Source organism: Pseudorasbora parva, chromosome 19, assembly GCF_024679245.1.
Source record: "Pseudorasbora parva isolate DD20220531a chromosome 19, ASM2467924v1, whole genome shotgun sequence".
In the NCBI taxonomy this organism is placed as follows: Eukaryota; Metazoa; Chordata; class Actinopteri; order Cypriniformes; family Gobionidae; genus Pseudorasbora; species Pseudorasbora parva.
This window is the reverse complement of record NC_090190.1, coordinates 22,336,165-22,354,993: the sequence shown is the minus strand read 5'-3', so window position 1 is coordinate 22,354,993 and position 18,829 is coordinate 22,336,165. Positions and strand designations below refer to the sequence as shown.

At 37.3% G+C, this 18,829-nt stretch overlaps 1 long non-coding RNA gene across 2 annotated transcripts; it reads left to right on the top strand.

The window, feature by feature from the left end:
* The first annotated feature begins 601 nt into the window (after nucleotides 1-601).
* Nucleotides 602-17,481, top strand: LOC137047739 (uncharacterized). 2 transcript variants are annotated; one of them, XR_010899235.1, is made up of 5 exons: nucleotides 602-1,206; nucleotides 1,730-1,790; nucleotides 1,888-2,033; nucleotides 8,483-8,674; nucleotides 15,982-17,481. It is a non-coding gene; the product is annotated as an uncharacterized lncRNA (long non-coding RNA). The 2 variants fall into 2 exon arrangements; XR_010899234.1 differs by having other exon boundaries at nucleotides 8,440-8,674.
* Nucleotides 17,482-18,829: the final 1,348 nt, after the last annotated feature.

Below are 18,829 nucleotides of genomic sequence, written 5' to 3'. Positions count from 1 at the left end.
TGTGATTGGCCTGACCAGAGTTTGGCGTTTACAGCTCAGAAGGGTATTGAGAGTTGCTAGACGACACTCGAGGCAGATTAGATTTGCTGCCGCTAGGGTGTGTCTAGATTTCTAGGCTAGTTGACATGGAAAATATGCCATAAATATAATTACAGTTAATTTAGATGTATAGCTAAAAATGCCCACATTTGAAAATATGGCATAATACTTTGTAACGAAATTGGGCTATGTTTGATAGGATGCAACTCTTAATTGTACAGTTTAATCTGGACAAAAAGACTATATCAGTTGTGGATTGGCCTGCCTTGTGATAAAAAAAGTACATAACTTTAATTGTGTGTGTGTGTCTGTATGTGTGTGTGTGTGTGAGGTGTGTGTGTGTGTGGGCACGTTTTTGTTAAATATCAGGACACTGATTAAATGTGTATTATGCCATGGGTATGACACATGTGGGAGAGGGTGAAATATGAGCACATTACCCATGACCCCATTTTTCAAAATGCTTATAAATCATACAGGATGAGTTTTTTTTTTGTTGAGAAAATAAAAATGCAGAATGTTTCCTGTGATGGGTAGGTTTAGGGGCAATGTGTGTGTGTGTGTGTGTGTGTGTGTGTGTGTGTGTGTGTGCGCCTATGTGTATTACGGGGACATTTCACCTGAATACACGCCACATTATGAGGACATTTTGAATTATGAGGACAGGGCCGATGTCCTCATAATTCTAACAGTGTAGAAGTGTTTCTATACATAGGGGGAGCTAAAATCCAGAATTTCAGCTAAAGTCCTTATAATTCACATAGACCTGATTTTGTGTATCAGCTGTGTATCGAGACAGCGCCCCTGGACGTGGGTCTGCGGTACTGCACCCCTCATAAATATTCACTCTCGTGTAAGGAATCGGAGCTTCTGATTGGCTGACCGCCTGAAGTCCTCATAATGTCGGAATTTCTCAGACCCAGTGTGTACATCTAATTTCCTTATACAAGTGGATTTATGTAATTTACTCATTATTTAAGCATTATTGTCTACAATTGATGAACTGTCAAATATATTTTTTAACGTAGAGTGATCCCTCGATGAAATGTAATCCTTAAATATATTATAATATCATATAATCGGTTAATTTCCTGTTTGGACCGGATTGAAACCACCTGAGAAAACTTCTGTGATTTGGACCTGTTTGAAGCAACTATTAAAAGAAAGGTAAGTTAATCTGCTGTTTAATCGCTTGTGGCTCATTTTGGCTTGTTTGTGTGTGTTTTATAAGCTATTATCTGCTCGTTTTGCAGTCAGAAAGCAACTAGCACCTGATGCTAACGGGGCTAGCATAGAGTCATTCTGATCCCAGAGAATCAGAGATGCTTGTCATATTTAACTTGTTTTAGATTCCAATATAATTGTAAATAACTTATTTTGAGCACATACATCAGTCTAGCCATCGTAACAATGCGTTGTCATGACTACAATCTGTGAAGGGGATAAAGTATCCTGACATGCTACTGTAAATAGTACTGTAGTTTGATGTTAGGTCGGTTTAAAGTTACTATTATTATCATTTTTAAGAAACTAGGAAATCAATATATGCTTTTATTCCTCCTGAATGTAATAAAATATACTCTGTACCAATAGAACTGTAAGTATTAATGTTTATAATGAAAACAATCTTGCTGAATAATGTCAAATTAAATGCAATGGTCATAATTATAGATGTTTTTCTTTATGACAGCAGACACATCAGATAATGCGCTGGAGGAGGCTGTACAGTTTTCCCTTCAGAAGAGAGAATGGTCTGATAGAGCTAAGTTTAAGTGAAAATATTTTGTTTAATAAAGCTGTGCCAGATACATATGTTGTTTACAGTGATGTTTTTCTTCTGTTGTTCAGTTGTACTGAGTTTGAGAAGGCAGATTTCCTGCTGGAATACAGACGAGACTCATAAGCAAAGAATGAGAGCGGAGGCAAAGAACATATCTTTATGACGCTCTGAAAGTGTTCATCTTTGAGCTTCATTATGATGGAAAACTCCTCTGGTAAGTGTTTGATGTGTATGTAAGTTTGTAATTATGGCCCTGTTTACAATAGGGATGCACCGATATGAACATTTTGCCCGATAATGATAATTATTTATATCAGAAAGCCGTTAACCAATATATTGACCTATACCTAAATACAAATTTTTATATACTTTGAGCACCTGATTACAAAAACTAAAGGCTCACCATAAAAAAAAAGCCATATCCCAAGCACTTTAACATAAATCAAACATATGGAGTACAGTTTGTACTAGTGTAAGATTCCTTAACTTTTAAAATTAGTTTTACACTCCTATGGCCAATTCTGTATAATAAAACAAATTGTACAATAAGGTTTGAGTTTATTATCATCAGTTAACATGATCCACCAATGAATGAATAATGCTTCTACAGGATTTATGAACCTTAGTTCATGTTAATCTCAACATTTTCATTCAACATAACTACCATTAACAAAGGTTATTGCTTTATATTAGTTCATGTTAGTTAATGCATTAACAAATGAGACCTCATTGTAAAGTGTTACCAAAAACACCCACTGCCTAGCAAAAAAAAAAAAAAAAAACTAAATAATGCAAACAAGTCATTGGCCAGCATGACTTAGGCTATAAAGAATCAAAATGCATGTGCCATGGATAAGTCTCCACGTTGCTACCAGGTTATTTACTCAACAGAACACATCCTATATACGATAATGCAGATATTTGAACAAAATCAACATGGTATTGCAACTTATATTTGCACAAAATCACACACAGATGATCTAAGTTATGTAGTCAGAATAGCGCTCTTCCTATGAAACACAACAACTAAACCCGAAGACTTTACAACTTATTACATTAGTGTATACTATTATAATGTAATATGACAACCCCAATCATATGTTATTAATGTTGTGCATTGCTACAGAGCGTGCGCTAAAGATTAAGATGATCACTCGTACAATGATGTGCTGCGGGTTATTAACTCAATGAAACACGCTATATTGCTTATATCTGCAAAAAATTACGCAAATGCTCAAGTGAAGCTTTGACTAAGTTACATGCTAATCTGTGTAACTCCTGTTGTAGAATTGCCCTTCTGCAACAACGCACTGAAACACAACAGCTAATCCCAAAGAATTAACAGCATTTTATTACAAGAGTGTTCTCAGTGTAATGTTATGTATAGGACAGTCCCAGTAGTTATTAATGTTGTGCATCACTGTTTGAGCAGTACGTGCTGAAGCTAAAGATGATCAACGGTACTATAAAGCGCTTTACTCCAACGTTAATTAACTCAACCAAACGCATCCTATAGAGCTCTGGAGGTCACGTGACCCATTCTGTTTTTTGGCAGGGAAGAACAGCCGGCGCCAGCTCGAGTTTCAAGGCAGTTCACTGCGCACTTTCATTCCAAAAGACATACGTTGCGTCCCAATTCGCCTACTTATACTACGTCCTAAAAGTATACTCTTTTTGTGAACAAAAGTATATACTTTTGAGTGTGTAGCAGAAGAGTATGCAAGTTTTGGGACATACTACTTTATTATCTTTAACGTTTAAACTGCCGTCAATCATCTTCACAGTTCAAATCCTCCACATTAATTTCCTGCCATATCGGAGAGAAATGTAAATACTGATAATTGATCACTCAAACCCCTTTATATAAACCTCTCTACTAGGGATGCTCATTTCGGTTAATTTTCCCGACCGACAAGCGATGCTTATTAATCGATTATTAACAGTTAACTGATAAGATTATAATATTGACTTAGCATTACATAAAAATACAACCGACGAGTATCTGTGACCCGTTAAAAATACTTTTTTCACGTTTTTATTTTATTGTGCAAACAGCAGAACATACAGTACAGCTCAACAATAGAACCTCGATTCACACTAGAGCCGAGCCCGACTTTTTTACGCCCCTAGGGCCGGACTTCGGGCTAATTTTCACGTCATACCTAAATGTGGGCCGGGCTTTGGACCTTTTTAGGCTTCTCATTTGTTTTATATTTATTTGATTAATTAAAAGGAACAATGAGGTGTGCTGCACTGGTGGAAACATCATGAGACCATGATAGCTTACTCGACTGTCAAGACATGCTCGCTCAGGGTTAAAGAGTCCAGCGCCAGCAGCAGCGCGCGTTTCTTCAGCAGCAGCTAGAGTTAGGGCCTTTTTACAAATGATTCCTTCATTCATTTTCTCTGACCAGGTATCTTAAACCACGTGTAAATTTTACTCCTGGCAAATGGTTAAATAATAAACGTGTGTGAGATCGTGTTATGGGCTATAGGTTGTAGTCAGATAGATATGATGGAGCTGCAACACGCATCGCCGCAAATGAGTAAAGCAAGCCAACGCAAATGGTCGTAGTCTAAGTCTTAGATGCTCAAAAACACAATTATCTTCAATAAAAATTAATAAATGATCTTACCAGTGCTTCGCTCTTTCATTTTGCGGTCTTTGAGCTGCTGAATAAAATGCATCTTGAATCTTTTGCTTTCGTTGCTGTGAACTCCGTTAAATATAGGCTATACCGCGGGAATTTAAGATCTGATTTATATTCATTTTGCAGAGGTGTAAGGTATAATACAAACTGCATGTTCTTTTATTTTTTTATTTGTTTAGATTGTTTAGCTCGTTTCGTTTGTGAGTGCCGTTGCGAGCAGCATCAGCCTGCCTCAGCTCGTCAAAAATGCCTTTTTAATGTGGAGGTAATATTATAGTAGGCTAAATTAACTAACATTGTGATACTTGAAGTGTTTTAAATCTATGGATTTTATTATAGGCAAGACAAGTCAATAGTTGATTTGAGAGGCTAAATTGATTAAACATGCGGTTTACTCACTGTTGGCCACTGGCCACTTGGTCGTCACTTAAAAAAATGTAAACTTTAATTTAACAAACAAAAAATTGCTCTAAACATTTTTCTAAATTAACTTAACAATGAAACGAAACAAAATATAACTACTTTGACATTAAAAACAAAACTGAACTATTTTAATGGCTGCAACAATGTAAGCTAATGTAAGCCCCCCCTTACATTACATTTTAAAAAAAGTGATTCCAATCATATCAAGCAATTCAAAACCATCATAATGAATACTGCGCATCTGAAGTGTCTCGGCTGAAGGAAAATTACATGATCTATCAGCTTATATATATCGGCATAATTTTCATATCGGATTGATAACGTTAACATTAATAATGTCCATTTATTGGATGATAACGATATGGTGGCAATAAATTGTGCATCCCTAATTTACACCTGGTATTAAGATGCGTTTTGGTCGATCGGATCTCGAGTAGATGAGGGACACACATTCCCGTTTACACTTGGTGTTTTAGTCAGTCTCTTTTATTCATTTTCAACCACTTCTGTCCTGATTTCTTCAAAGGGAGGGTGTATGGGTGAGTAAATGTATGGGCTTTTTCGGGTCTTTTGTTCTAATGGACTTTTTTTTTTGAACGAACTTCCAACTTACCAATAGTACCAATAACTTGTATTTTCATTGCATTTTTCATTTTTAAAAATAATGAATAGAGAAACCAAAAGAATATGAATCAAATTGAGTTGGCTTAGCAAATAGATATCCTTCAGTTATTTGCATGCCTAATTATGCCTGTTAAACTGTATTATAGGAGCTACAGTTACTTCCACTGTTCATGCTATTGCTGTATCACAGGCCCGGCTCCAGCTTTGAGATGCAGGGTGGGCCCATTGAAATTCCTGGTGGGCCAGACTTTATTTTAGACATTATTTTTCCCCATAACAACTTAATTTTATAACAAAAGAGGCAGGACTTGAAAGTAACTCCCTATATTTGCAGGGCTCAATATATATATATATATATAGTACAGGCCAAAAGTTTGGACACATTACTATTTGTAATGTTTTTGAAAGAAGTTTCTTCTGCTCATCAAGCCTGCATTTATTTGATCAAAAATACAGAAAAAAATTAATATTGTGATATATTATTACAATTTAAAATATTTGTTTTTCATACTCTTGTTATCTTGTTATTCTACTTTAAATGATGATTTATTTCTGTGATCAGAGCTGTATTTTCCGGATCATTCCTCCAGTCTTCAGTGATCATGATCCTTCAGAAATCATTCTCAGATGAGGATTCATTATGAGTGTTGGAAACAGTTCTGCTCACTAATATTATTTCATAACCTGTGATATGTTTTTATAATACTTTGATGAATAAAAAGTAAAAAAATAAAAATAAAAAAAAGAAGCAAATGTTTTAAAAATAGAAATATTTTGTAACAACAGTATACAATACTGGTCAGTCATTTTTTTTTATTTCTTTTTTTAAATAAATCAATAATTTTATTCAGCAAGGATGTGTTAAATTGATAAAAAGTGATAGTAAAGGAGATTTATATTATTTGAAAATATGTTTTTATTTTGAATAAATGCAGTTCTTTTGAACCTTTTATTCATCAAATATATTAGTGAGCAGAACTGTTTCCAACACTCATAATAAATCAGAATATGAGAATGATTTCTGAAGGATCATGATCACTGAAGACTGGAGGAACCATCCTGAAAAATCAGCTTTGATCACAGAAATAAATGATCATTTAAAGTAGAATACATTGAAAAACAAATATTTTAAATTGTAATAATATATCACAATATTAATTTTTGTTCTGTATTTTTGATCAAATAAATGCAGGCTTGATGAGCAGAAGAAACTTCTTTCAAAAACATTACAAATAGTAATGTGTCCAAACTTTTGGCCTGTTTTGTATATTTTTAAATAACCTTCAACTACAACATTATAGAGTAATACAAAATACACAAAAATTAAAATAAACTTAGAGGTTCCTAGGACAATTAATAGGAAACATGCCTAGTTGGGCTGTCGAAATTATTTGTTTTTTTGATGCATCGCGATGCAGACAAGGACGACTCGGTATCAGTTCAGTAATAGACCATAACCTATTATAATGTACTGACGCTTTTCTGCCATCATTTGTCGTGTATGTGCATTGTCGCGGTAGCATACAAAGGCAGAGGGAGGCGAGACACGAGTGTGAGTAGTTAAAAATGCTCCAACTATTTTAAAAGCAGACATCTGGGCACATTTCGGATTTTTTGAACAACCTGGTAAGCACGACCTGGAGAACACACGTGTTGTGTGTAAATTATGTCACGCACAAATAAAATGTGCATGGGGTAATACCACTAACTTGAGAAACCCCGTCAGCCATTTTCATCGTGAGCTGTTAACGCCTGTCAGTGACAAGGTGGACCCAGCTCAGCCAAAAATCTAATTATATCAACGTTCGAGTTCTTAAAGGGCATGTTTACACCTGGTCATTTCATGCATTTTTACAGATTAGATATATCTGATTTATCAAAACGATTTATTTACATTTGGTCACAAAACGTTTTATGTTTTTACGTTTTGTTTCATGTTTGATACATTAAAGAAGTGTGTTTTCTTTGAGCAGGTAAAATAAAAGGTTCAGGTCATATAACTGACTGACAAAATTATATACATGAGGATGAAGTGCATCGTCAGTGCAGTGTGCTGAATCGTGTTATCGAACCGAATCGATGGCATGATAATCATAATCGAATCGAACCGAACCGTGAGACCAGTGTAGGTTCACACCCTTAATGCCTAGCCTAGTCAAAGACTCAAGAGAAGATCAAAACCCTAAAATAACTGATCAATAAAGCCAGAGGTGAACAGTATTTTTAAACGTATTAACTGTCATATCTGTGTCTTCTTATGTCAAATAAAAATGTTACATCTTATATTAAAATGTAATGTAACCTTCAACCTTTTTTTATTTGCATATTCAATGTATTTTTAATCCAAATGTGTCCTGGTGAGTGGGTTAGCAGTCAAGTGCATGCAACAGAAGTCTGTGTAATTATGGGCCATCATTTTCAGCGATGTCTGTGAAAAACGTCAGCTCAATCCACTCTGCGTGTTTCACTCATCAGCTTGTGCACAGCAGCTATAGTATGGATATTTAATTTTGTTTAATATTCTGTTAATTAGATGCATTTATTTCATCTTTCTCTGGTATTTTGGGCTGATACCGATACTGGTATCGAAGCATCTCTAGTTTCCACATTAGGTCATTCAGCGGAGAGCAGGCGGTCTTTTGTGACTGTTTGAACACATTCAACCACACAGACGTTACACTACGAAAGCAATCTGGTCGAATGAGTTTTCCAACTTCTGGAAGTGGTTGAAAGTTGACAAGCTCAAAATGTTTTAAACCCCATTTACACCTGTGTTGAGCATCATCCACTTTTGATCCGATCGTCCAAAACACATCTTAATACCAAACGCTATTAAACTATTAAATGACTGGTGATCACAAAGAATATATTTGATGATATTAGATTTTCATCACTGATATTGTCTTTTTTTGTGTCTAACAGGAATAAGAATTCTTAATTGAAAGTTGAATTGTCATTTATTTAGTGTTGATCAGCCCGAGATGACAGTTCCCTTTGGATGACTTGTAATCTCTGAACATATGAATCCAAACAACTGGATGAAGACAATCCGTGTGGATAGAAAAACTTCACGTTTGCCTATCTGCTGTAAGGAGCATCTGTCCTGGTGAAGATATCACACAATTACGGCGATTCTGAGTGGCCAAGGAAATGCACGGTACTGTAAACTTTACATAACCTATTTAGCATTTGTAAGATTATTTTAAAGATTCATATTATCCAAGGTTATGTTCCTGACTTTAAATGCATCACAGTATGCCAGGTGTGTGTGGCTTACACGTTTTGTGAGGACCTTATCATAAGAAGATGTTCCTGATGTCTGACTTGACTGAAGAACCTCAGTGTTGTGTGTGTGTGTGTGGCTTACACCTGGGTTGTGAGGACACATGATTTATAAGGACATTCTCATAAGATGATGTTCCTGATGTCTGACTTGACTGAAGAACCTCAGTGTTGTGTGTGTGTGTGTGTGGCTTACACCTGGGTTATGAGGACACATGATTTATGAGGACATTATCATAAGATGATGTTCCTGATGTTTGACTTGACTGAAGAACCTCAGTGTTGTGTGTGTGTGTGTGGCTTACACCTGGGTTATGAGGACACATGATTTATAAGGACATTCTCATAAGATGATGTTCCTGATGTTTGACTTGACTGAAGAACCTCAGTGTTGTGTGTGTGTGTGTGGCTTACACCTGGGTTGTGAGGACACATGATTTATAAGGACATTCTCATAAGATGATGTTCCTGATGTTTGACCTGACTGAAGAACTTCAGTGTTGTGTGTGTGTCAGGGATGGAAATTAGCACCCGCCACCAGCCAAATGCGGGTGATTTTGAGCTGTGGCGGGTAAACTCGCTTCACCTACCGGCCACCGTGGCGGGTAAATAAAAATAGCATACTGTTTCCCCTCTTTGTAAACTTTGTTCAATGCATGCGAGTGCGGCCGTATGTCCGAAAATGACCCATAGAGAAATGACCAGCCGTTTTCGCCATCATTTCCCAGATGTAGTGCTAGAAGGCGCGAATAAGAACTCGCGCACGCTGAGAGAAGATCCGTCACTGTGCATCATCCGAAAGCGCGCACTCGTCTCACAGCGCGCAAATATTGAGTTATTTTTCAAGTCTTGCGCTTAAACGGACAAACTCACACAAAAAGTATGTCAACATGTCCATCTTGATGAGTATCCAAGCAGACATAGTCTGGATATACCTTAAGTGAACTGTATAGAGTCGAGAAAGACGAGCATATCCTTCTATTAGGTCTTAAAGGGGAAGTCGCCTTTACTGCTCTGTTTAATGTCAAAGAAAAGGACATCACGCACTGCTCTTGATTGAATAGCTTTCGTAAGTTTAATAAGGATTAATCTTTAATTTAAACAGTTAAATATGCAGTTATTTTACATTTGATTACTTTATTCAATTTCTGTACCCTTTCTGCAGGCCAGTAGGCCAATACATTATTATTTAATGTACACATAAGTGAGGTCAAGAACAAAACACATTTTAGTTTGAATTTTATTTTATACTGTTGGTTGTTGCAATGTGCTAAATAAATATTTGCATAATTTGTAATTGATTTATTACTTGAAACTTTAATATTAATTAATGGAATTGTAAAGCCTTGATTTTTTAGTAAAGTTACACAGTCATAGCATTAGCCATAAATGCAATGGATAATTGGCATAATTTCATAATTTCTTAATTTCTAGTGTTTCGGTTTCAGCCAATAATTTTTATTTCGGTGCATCCCTACCGACAATGTTCTGCTCGGTATGTCGTCAACACGCTTCAGGAGATGCCAAAACTAGTAGTTTCATTGTTGGTACTAAAAACCTAAAACTGGAAGCCATAAAAGACCACGAATCATCCAAATGCCACATCCAGGTAAAAAAAAAAAAAAAAGAGCGCACAGAGACCTACTCATTTAATAAAATGTATATCAGTTAATGATTTGTTTGTGTATAAGAGAAAATGTCAGCATTTAATTGAGATTTGAGATTAAATAAACTGCTTAAGTATTGTAGAGCTTGTAGTATTAATTTTTCACGTGCAGTTACACATTATCGGTTAAAAACAAGAAAGTGGCTGGTAAAAACATTGAGTGGCTGGTAGATTTTGAAATCCACCAGCCACAGTGGCCGGTGGACAAAAAAGTTAATTTCCATCCCTGGTGTGTGTGTGTGTGTGGCTTACACATGGGTTGTGAGGACACATGATTTATAAGGACATTCTCATAAGATGATGTTCCTGATGTTTGACCTGACTGAAGAACCTCAGTGTTGTGTGTGTGTGTGTGTGTGTGGCTTACACCTGGGTTAAGAGGACACATGATTTATAAGGACATTCTCATAAGATGATGTTCCTGATGTTTGACCTGACTGAAGAACCTCAGTGTTGTGTGTGTGTGTGGCTTACACCAGGGTTAAGAGGACACATGTTTTGTGAGGACATTATCATAAGAAGATGTTCCTGATGTTTGACCTGACTGAAGAACCTCAGTGTTGTGTGTGTGTGTGTGTGGCTTACACCTGGGTTATGAGGACACATGATTTATAAGGACATTCTCATAAGATGATGTTCCTGATGTTTGACCTGACTGAAGAACCTCAGTGTTGTGTGTGTGTGTGGCTTACACCTGGGTTAAGAGGACACATGTTTTGTGAGGACATTACCATAAGATGATGTTCCTGATGTTTGACTTGACTGAAGAACCTCAGTGTTGTGTGATTGTGTGTGTGGCTTACACCTGGGTTATGAGGACACATGATTTATGAGGACATTATCATAAGATGATGTTCCTGATGTTTGACCTGACTGAAGAACCTCAGTGTTGTGTGTGTGTGTGTGTGGCTTACACCTGGGTTAAGAGGACACATGTTTTGTGAGGACATTATCATAAGAAGATGTTCCTGATGTTTGACCTGACTGAAGAACCTCAGTGTTGTGTGTGTGTGTGTGGCTTACACCTGGGTTAAGAGGACACATGATTTATAAGGACATTCTCATAAGATGATGTTCCTGATGTTTGACCTGACTGAAGAACCTCAGTGTTGTGTGTGTGTGTGTGTGTGTGGCTTACACCTGGGTTATGAGGACACATGATTTATAAGGACATTCTCATAAGATGATGTTCCTGATGTTTGACCTGACTGAAGAACCTCAGTGTTGTGTGTGTGTGTGTGGCTTACACCTGGGTTAAGAGGACACATGATTTATAAGGACATTCTCATAAGATGATGTTCCTGATGTTTGACCTGACTGAAGAACCTCAGTGTTGTGTGTGTGTGTGTGTGACTTACACCTGGGTTATGAGGACACATGATTTATGAGGACATTATCATAAGATGATGTTCCTGATGTTTTACTTGACTGAAGAACCTCAGTGTTGTGTGTGTGTGTGGCTTACACCTGGGTTAAGAGAACACAGGATTTATAATGACATTATCATAAGATGATGTTCCTGATGTTTGACCTGACTGAAGAACCTCAGTGTTGTGTGTATGTGTGTGTGTGTGACTTACACCTGGGTTATGAGGACACATGATTTATGAGGACATTATCATAAGATGATGTTCCTGATGTTTGACCTGACTGAAGAACCTCAGTGTTGTGTGTGTGTGTGGCTTACACCTGGGTTATGAGGACACATGATTTATAAGGACATTATCATAAGATGATGTTCCTGATGTTTGACTTGACTGAAGAACCTCAGTGTTGTGTGTGTATGTGTGTGTGTGTGTGGCTTACACCTGGGTTATGAGGGCACATGATTTATGAGGACATTATCATAAGATGATGTTCCTGATGTTTGACTTGACTGAAGAACCTCAGTGTTGTGTGTGTGTGTGGCTTACACCTGGGTTATGAGGACACATGATTTATGAGGACATTATCATAAGATGATGTTCCTGATGTTTGACTTGACTGAAGAACCTCAGTGTTGTGTGTGTGTGTTACTGTGACCTGATACGCTGAAAACACCAGATCAGAAGCTGTTTGCATGAGCAAAGTGTGCGCTTCTCTTTTACATAAATATGCAGAAACAGAATACTTATTTCATTTCAGCAATGTAAAAAATTTAATTTTTGGTTCATTATCAGTTTCATAATAAACCAAACATATTTTTTTCAGCATTCTGAGTTTCTTTGAAGTTGTGTTTTACTCAATTGCTTTGGCAAAGCATCTGTCAGTCAAACTAAAATCTGGTAAAATCGGGGCAGATTAGAATGTGGCGGGCCGCCGGACTATAGGTTAACGATAACTTTTACTACCTACTTCTGTTATGATCAGGGTCAGGGTTAGCCAGACTAGAGGTTAACTATAATTTGTACTACCTACTTCTGTTATGATCAGGGTTAGGGTTAGCCAGACTAGAGGTTAACTATAATTTGTACTACCTACTTCTGTTATGATCAGGGTTAGGGTTAGCCAGACTAGAGGTTAACTATAACTTTTACTACCTACTTCGGTTATGATCAGGGTTAGGGTTAGCCAGACTAGAGGTTAACTATAACTTTTACTACCTACTTCTGTTATGATCAGGGTTAGGGTTAGCCAGACTAGAGGTTAACTATAATTTGTACTACCTACTTCTGTTATGATCAGGGTAAGGGTTAGCCAGACTATAGGTCTACTATAACTTTTACTACCTACTTCTGTTATGATCAGGGTCAGGGTTAGCCAGACTAGAGGTAAACTATAACTTTTACTACCTACTTTGGTTATGATCAGGGTCAGGGTTAGCCAGACTAGAGGTTAACTATAACTTTTACTACCTACTTCTGTCATGATCAGGGTTAGGGTTAGCCAGACTAGAGGTTAACTATAACTTTTACTACCTACTTCTGTTATGATCAGGGTTAGGGTTAGCCAGACTATAGGTCTACTATAACTTTTACTGCCTACTTCTGTTATGATCAGGGTCAGGGTTAGCCAGACTAGAGGTAAACTATAACTTTTACTACCTACTTCTGTTATGATCAAGGTTAGGGTTAGACGGACTAGAGGTTAACTATAACTTTTACTACCTACTTCTGTTATGATCAGGGTTAGGGTTAGCCAGACTAGAGGTTAACTATAACTTTTACTACCTACTTCTGTTATGATCAGGGTTAGGGTTAGCCAGACTAGAGGTAAACTATAACTTTTACTACCTACTTTGGTTATGATCAGGGTCAGGGTTAGCCAGACTAGAGGTTAACTATAACTTTTACTACCTACTTCTGTTATGATCAGGGTTAGGGTTAGCCAGACTATAGGTCTACTATAACTTTTACTACCTACTTCTGTTATGATCAGGGTTAGGGTTAGCCAGACTATAGGTCTACTATAACTTTTACTGCCTACTTCTGTTATGATCAGGGTTAGGGTTAGCCAGACTAGAGGTTAACTATAACTTTTACTACCTACTTCTGTTATGATCAGGGTTAGGGTTAGCCAGACTAGAGGTTAACTATAACTTTTACTACCTACTTCTGTTATGATCAGGGTTAGGGTTAGACAGACTAGAGGTTAACTATAACTTTTACTACCTACTTCTGTTATGATCAGGGTTAGGGTTAGCCAGACTAGAGGTTAACTATAACTTTTACTACCTACTTCTGTTATGATCAGGGTTAGGGTTAGCCAGACTAGAGGTAAACTATAACTTTTACTACCTACTTTGGTTATGATCAGGGTCAGGGTTAGCCAGACTAGAGGTTAACTATAACTTTTACTACCTACTTCTGTTATGATCAGGGTTAGGGTTAGCCAGACTATAGGTCTACTATAACTTTTACTACCTACTTCTGTTATGATCAGGGTTAGGGTTAGACAGACTAGAGGTTAACTATAACTTTTACTGCCTACTTCTGTTATGATCAGGGTTAGGGTTAGACAGACTAGAGGTAAACTATAACTTTTACTACCTACTTCTGTTATGATCAGGGTTAGGGTTAGACAGACTAGAGGTTAACTATAACTTTTACTACCTACTTCTGTTATGATCAGGTAGTCCTCACAAATCATGTGTCCTCATAACCCAGGTGTAAGCCACACACACACACACACAACACTGAGGTTCTTCAGTCAAGTAAAACATCAGGAACATCATCTTATGATAATGTCCTCATAAATCATGTGTCCTTATAACCCAGGTGTAAGCCACACACACACACACACAAAACTGAGGTTCTTCAGTCAAGTCAAACATCAGGAACATCATCTTATGAGAATGTCCTTATAAATCATGTGTCCTCATAACCCAGGTGTAAGCCACACACACACACACAACACTGAGGTTCTTCAGTCAGGTCAAACATCAGGAACATCATCTTATGATAATGTCCTCATAAATCACGTGTCCTCATAACCCAGGTGTAAGCCACACACACACACACACAACACTGAGGTTCTTCAGTCAGGTCAAACATCAGGAACATCATCTTATGATAATGTCCTCACAAAACACGTGTCCTCATAACCCAGGTGTAAGCCACACACACACACACAACACTGAGGTTCTTCAGTCAGGCCAAACATCAGGAACATCATCTTATGAGAATGTCCTTATAAATCATGTGTCCTCATAACCCAGGTGTAAGTCACACACACACACACACATACACACAACACTGAGGTTCTTCAGTCAGGTCAAACATCAGGAACATCATCTTATGATAATGTCCTCATAAATCATGTGTCCTCATAACCCAGGTGTAAGCCACACACACACACAACACTGAGGTTCTTCAGTCAAGTCAAACATCAGGAACATCATCTTATGATAATGTCCTCATAAATCATGTGTCCTCATAACCCAGGTGTAAGCCACACACACACACACACAACACTGAGGTTCTTCAGTCAGGTCAAACATCAGGAACATCATCTTATGATAATATCCTTATAAATCATGTGTCCTCTTAACCCAGGTGTAAGCCACACACACACACACAACACTGAGGTTCTTCAGTCAGGTCAAACATCAGGAACATCATCTTATGGGAATGTACTCATAAATCATCTGTCCTCATAACCCAGGTGTAAGCCACACACACACACACACAACACTGAGGTTCTTCAGTCAAGTCAAACATCAGGAACATCATCTTATGATAATGTCCTCATAAATCATGTGTCCTCATAACCCAGGTGTAAGCCACACACACACACACACACACACACACAACACTGAGGTTCTTCAATCAAGTCAAACATCAGGAACATCATCTTATGATAATGTCCTCATAAATCACGTGTCCTCACAAAACACATGTCCTCATAACCCAGGTGTAGGCCACACACACACACACACAACAAACACAAGTATTTAACAAACAGCAGCCCATCACTTTTGTCTCCGATTATTAATCAGTTCTAGACTAAAGATGAGGGAGAGGACAGTGGGACGAGTTGGGAGAAAAGGAAGTGGTTTTCACCCCATGGGTTAAAGAATCTGTTTTCCTCTTTTGTAGGGATTCTTGAATCTTCTGAAGGGGCGAGGCAAGAAGAAAACGGCAGATATGGCCTCCAGCGGAGTCTGCAGAACTGAGCACAGTTCACCGGGTAAACTGCAGAGCGTCCGGCTTCAGCAAAACAGCGAGCCTTTGTCAGGAATCAGGGATTATCGCTTACATGAAACTTGCTAAATGTTTGGTAACACTTTATAATAATGTTCAGTTATAAGTCACTTATAAGTTATTAGATAATGATGAACTAATCATTTACAAAACATGACATTCATAAATGACTAAGTAGTATGCTAACATTTTATGACTGTTTTGTTAATTCAGTTATAAGTAATTTATAAGTTATTGGTTAATACATTCATTCATTTTTAGTGGAATGCTATACCATATATTCATATACAAGTGATGTGTATACAATTGTAGTGTACACTTTAGATTAGGGGATGCAGAAAGAGTTGTAAATGAGTTCCACATCACCTGTAGTAGGTGTTGAACACTAGTGTAAGTGCTGACCGGTGAGGGTTCGACCTCTGACACTTCTGCTCATCACCTGATGTGTGTGTCAGAGGACATTAAACCGCTTCACATTATCCCAGATCCCACACAGAGGACTGCAGAGATTCAGAACACACTGCAGTCCCCTGACTGGAACAACTCTTCTCAATGATGCTGCTTTAGCATGTGTGTGCAGTTGAACACACACCAGCTGAAAACTTGGATTCATCAATACATTACTGATCATTTACTAATAGTCTGTTCATCATTTGTTCAAGATTAGCCATTGTTTGAGATGACACTAAAACAAGTTTGACATAAATACTCCAATAATGTTTAAGTGTTAATTATAGTACATCATCTAATAACTCAAACATCTACTATTGATCTGTTTTGATAATAAACAGCACATTTGTTAATGGTTAGCATATCACTTATTAATCATTAATGAATGTATAGTTATGTTTTGTAAATGATTTAGTTCATCATCTAAACTTATAACTGAACGTTATTATAAAGTGTTACCCATGTTTGTTTTTTCTTCTGTTGCCGCTGCTGTTTATTCTGTTTTGTTCAAATGTATGGCTATGTCTTAAACTTCTGTTGAAAGCTTTAAAGGGATGTTTTTTCTGTGCTATTGAACTCATGGCTACCGTCACCCGTCTGCTCACCCACATTCTTCAAAATATCTTCCTTTGTGTTCAGCAGAAGAAAGAAACTCATACAGGTTTAGAAAAAAACATGAGGGGGGACCCTTTCATTTATTTTCAGCAATTTTTGTTAATTATGTTTATGAGAGGTTTTAAGTATCTTGTGATTTATGTAATATTGTCAGGGCAACAGCTGTAATGTTGTAAACGAGCACTAATAAACTTCTTGTTCTCTGAAGGTGTGCACTGTCGTATGTCCTCATGTCTGTTTAAAGGTCATGTGATCACACAAATAGCAGTATAGTGTAAAAGACATAGTTGAATATTCAGATATCAGAATATCATAGTTTAGAATGGTTGTGTGTTGGAGTATGAGCCACAGGTGAGGATGTGTTTGCAGTCTCAGTACTGTGTTCATTTGTCCTCATAAATCAGGTGTGTCCTTTTAATGCACAATGCCTTCACGTTTGTGTTTGTGTATTGCAATGTCCCATTAATTCATGTTTGTCCCTCTAATACACATTAATGTCATTTATGTGTGTTGTGTATCCACTGTCCTTATAATTTCGTTTTTTGTCATAGGCGGGGCTTAGACACTTAATTATGTGTCCTCATAATTATGTATATTGTCAGGTGGTAATATTATAAGTTGTGTTGTGTGTATACAAATTCTGAAGAGAAATCTGTGTTGTTTGGCTCAAAACAAAATTTTTGATACCCTCCACATCACTGTAGAGCAAGTGGAAAGGGGTGTCCCTGTAATACACCAAAAAACTGGTTTGGGCTGAAGTGTCCTCATAAACCACATAAACCCGTATAGGTGTGTGTGTGTGTGTGTGTGTGTGTGTGTGTGTGTGTGTGTGTGTGTGTGTGTGTGTGTGTGTGTGTGTGTGTGTGTGTGTGTGTGTGTGTGTGTGTGTGTGTGTGTGTACTTGTTTATATTATATTGTAGGGACCAAACAATGTAATATAAACCTGAGATCACCAGCCAGCGGTCCCCACAATGTAAACGGATTCATAAACATACTCTGTTTTTTGAAAATGTAAAACTGCAGCATGTTTCCTGTGATTAGGGGTAGGGGCAGTGTAGGGGGATATAATGTACAGTGTAAAATCCATTACGCTTATGGAAAGTCCCCACAATTCACACAAAAAACAATGTGTGTGTGTGTGTGTGTGTGGTCTAGGTAAACCCTATGTTATGGGGACACAAAAATGGCAATATTTGAAATCCTTGTCCATGTGGGGATGTTTTTGGTCTCTATGAAGAAAACTAAATTAAAAATTATGCTTTTTGAAATTTAAAAAAAAAAGTTTAGATTTCTCTGTGAAGGGTAGAAGTTTTAGGGGTAGGTTTAGTGTAGGGTGATACAATATACAGTTTTTACAGTATAAAAATCATGTTTGTGTGTATACTGTGTACACACAGACAGCTACAGTAGGTTGAAAATATGTGTGTGTGTGTGTGTGTGTGTGTGTGTGTGTGCGTGAGTGTGTGTGTGTGTGTGTGTGTGTGTGTGTGTGTGTGTGTGTGTGTGTGTGTGTGTGTGTGTGTGTGTGTGTGTGTGTGTGTGTGTGTGTGTGTGTGTGTGTGTGTGTGTGTGTGTGTGTGTGTGTGTGTGTCTGATTATGAATTGTTTGCAACAGGTCAAATTTGTGAACTGTTTTTAATGTTCCTGACTTGAATATTTGGCTGAGATACATTTTGA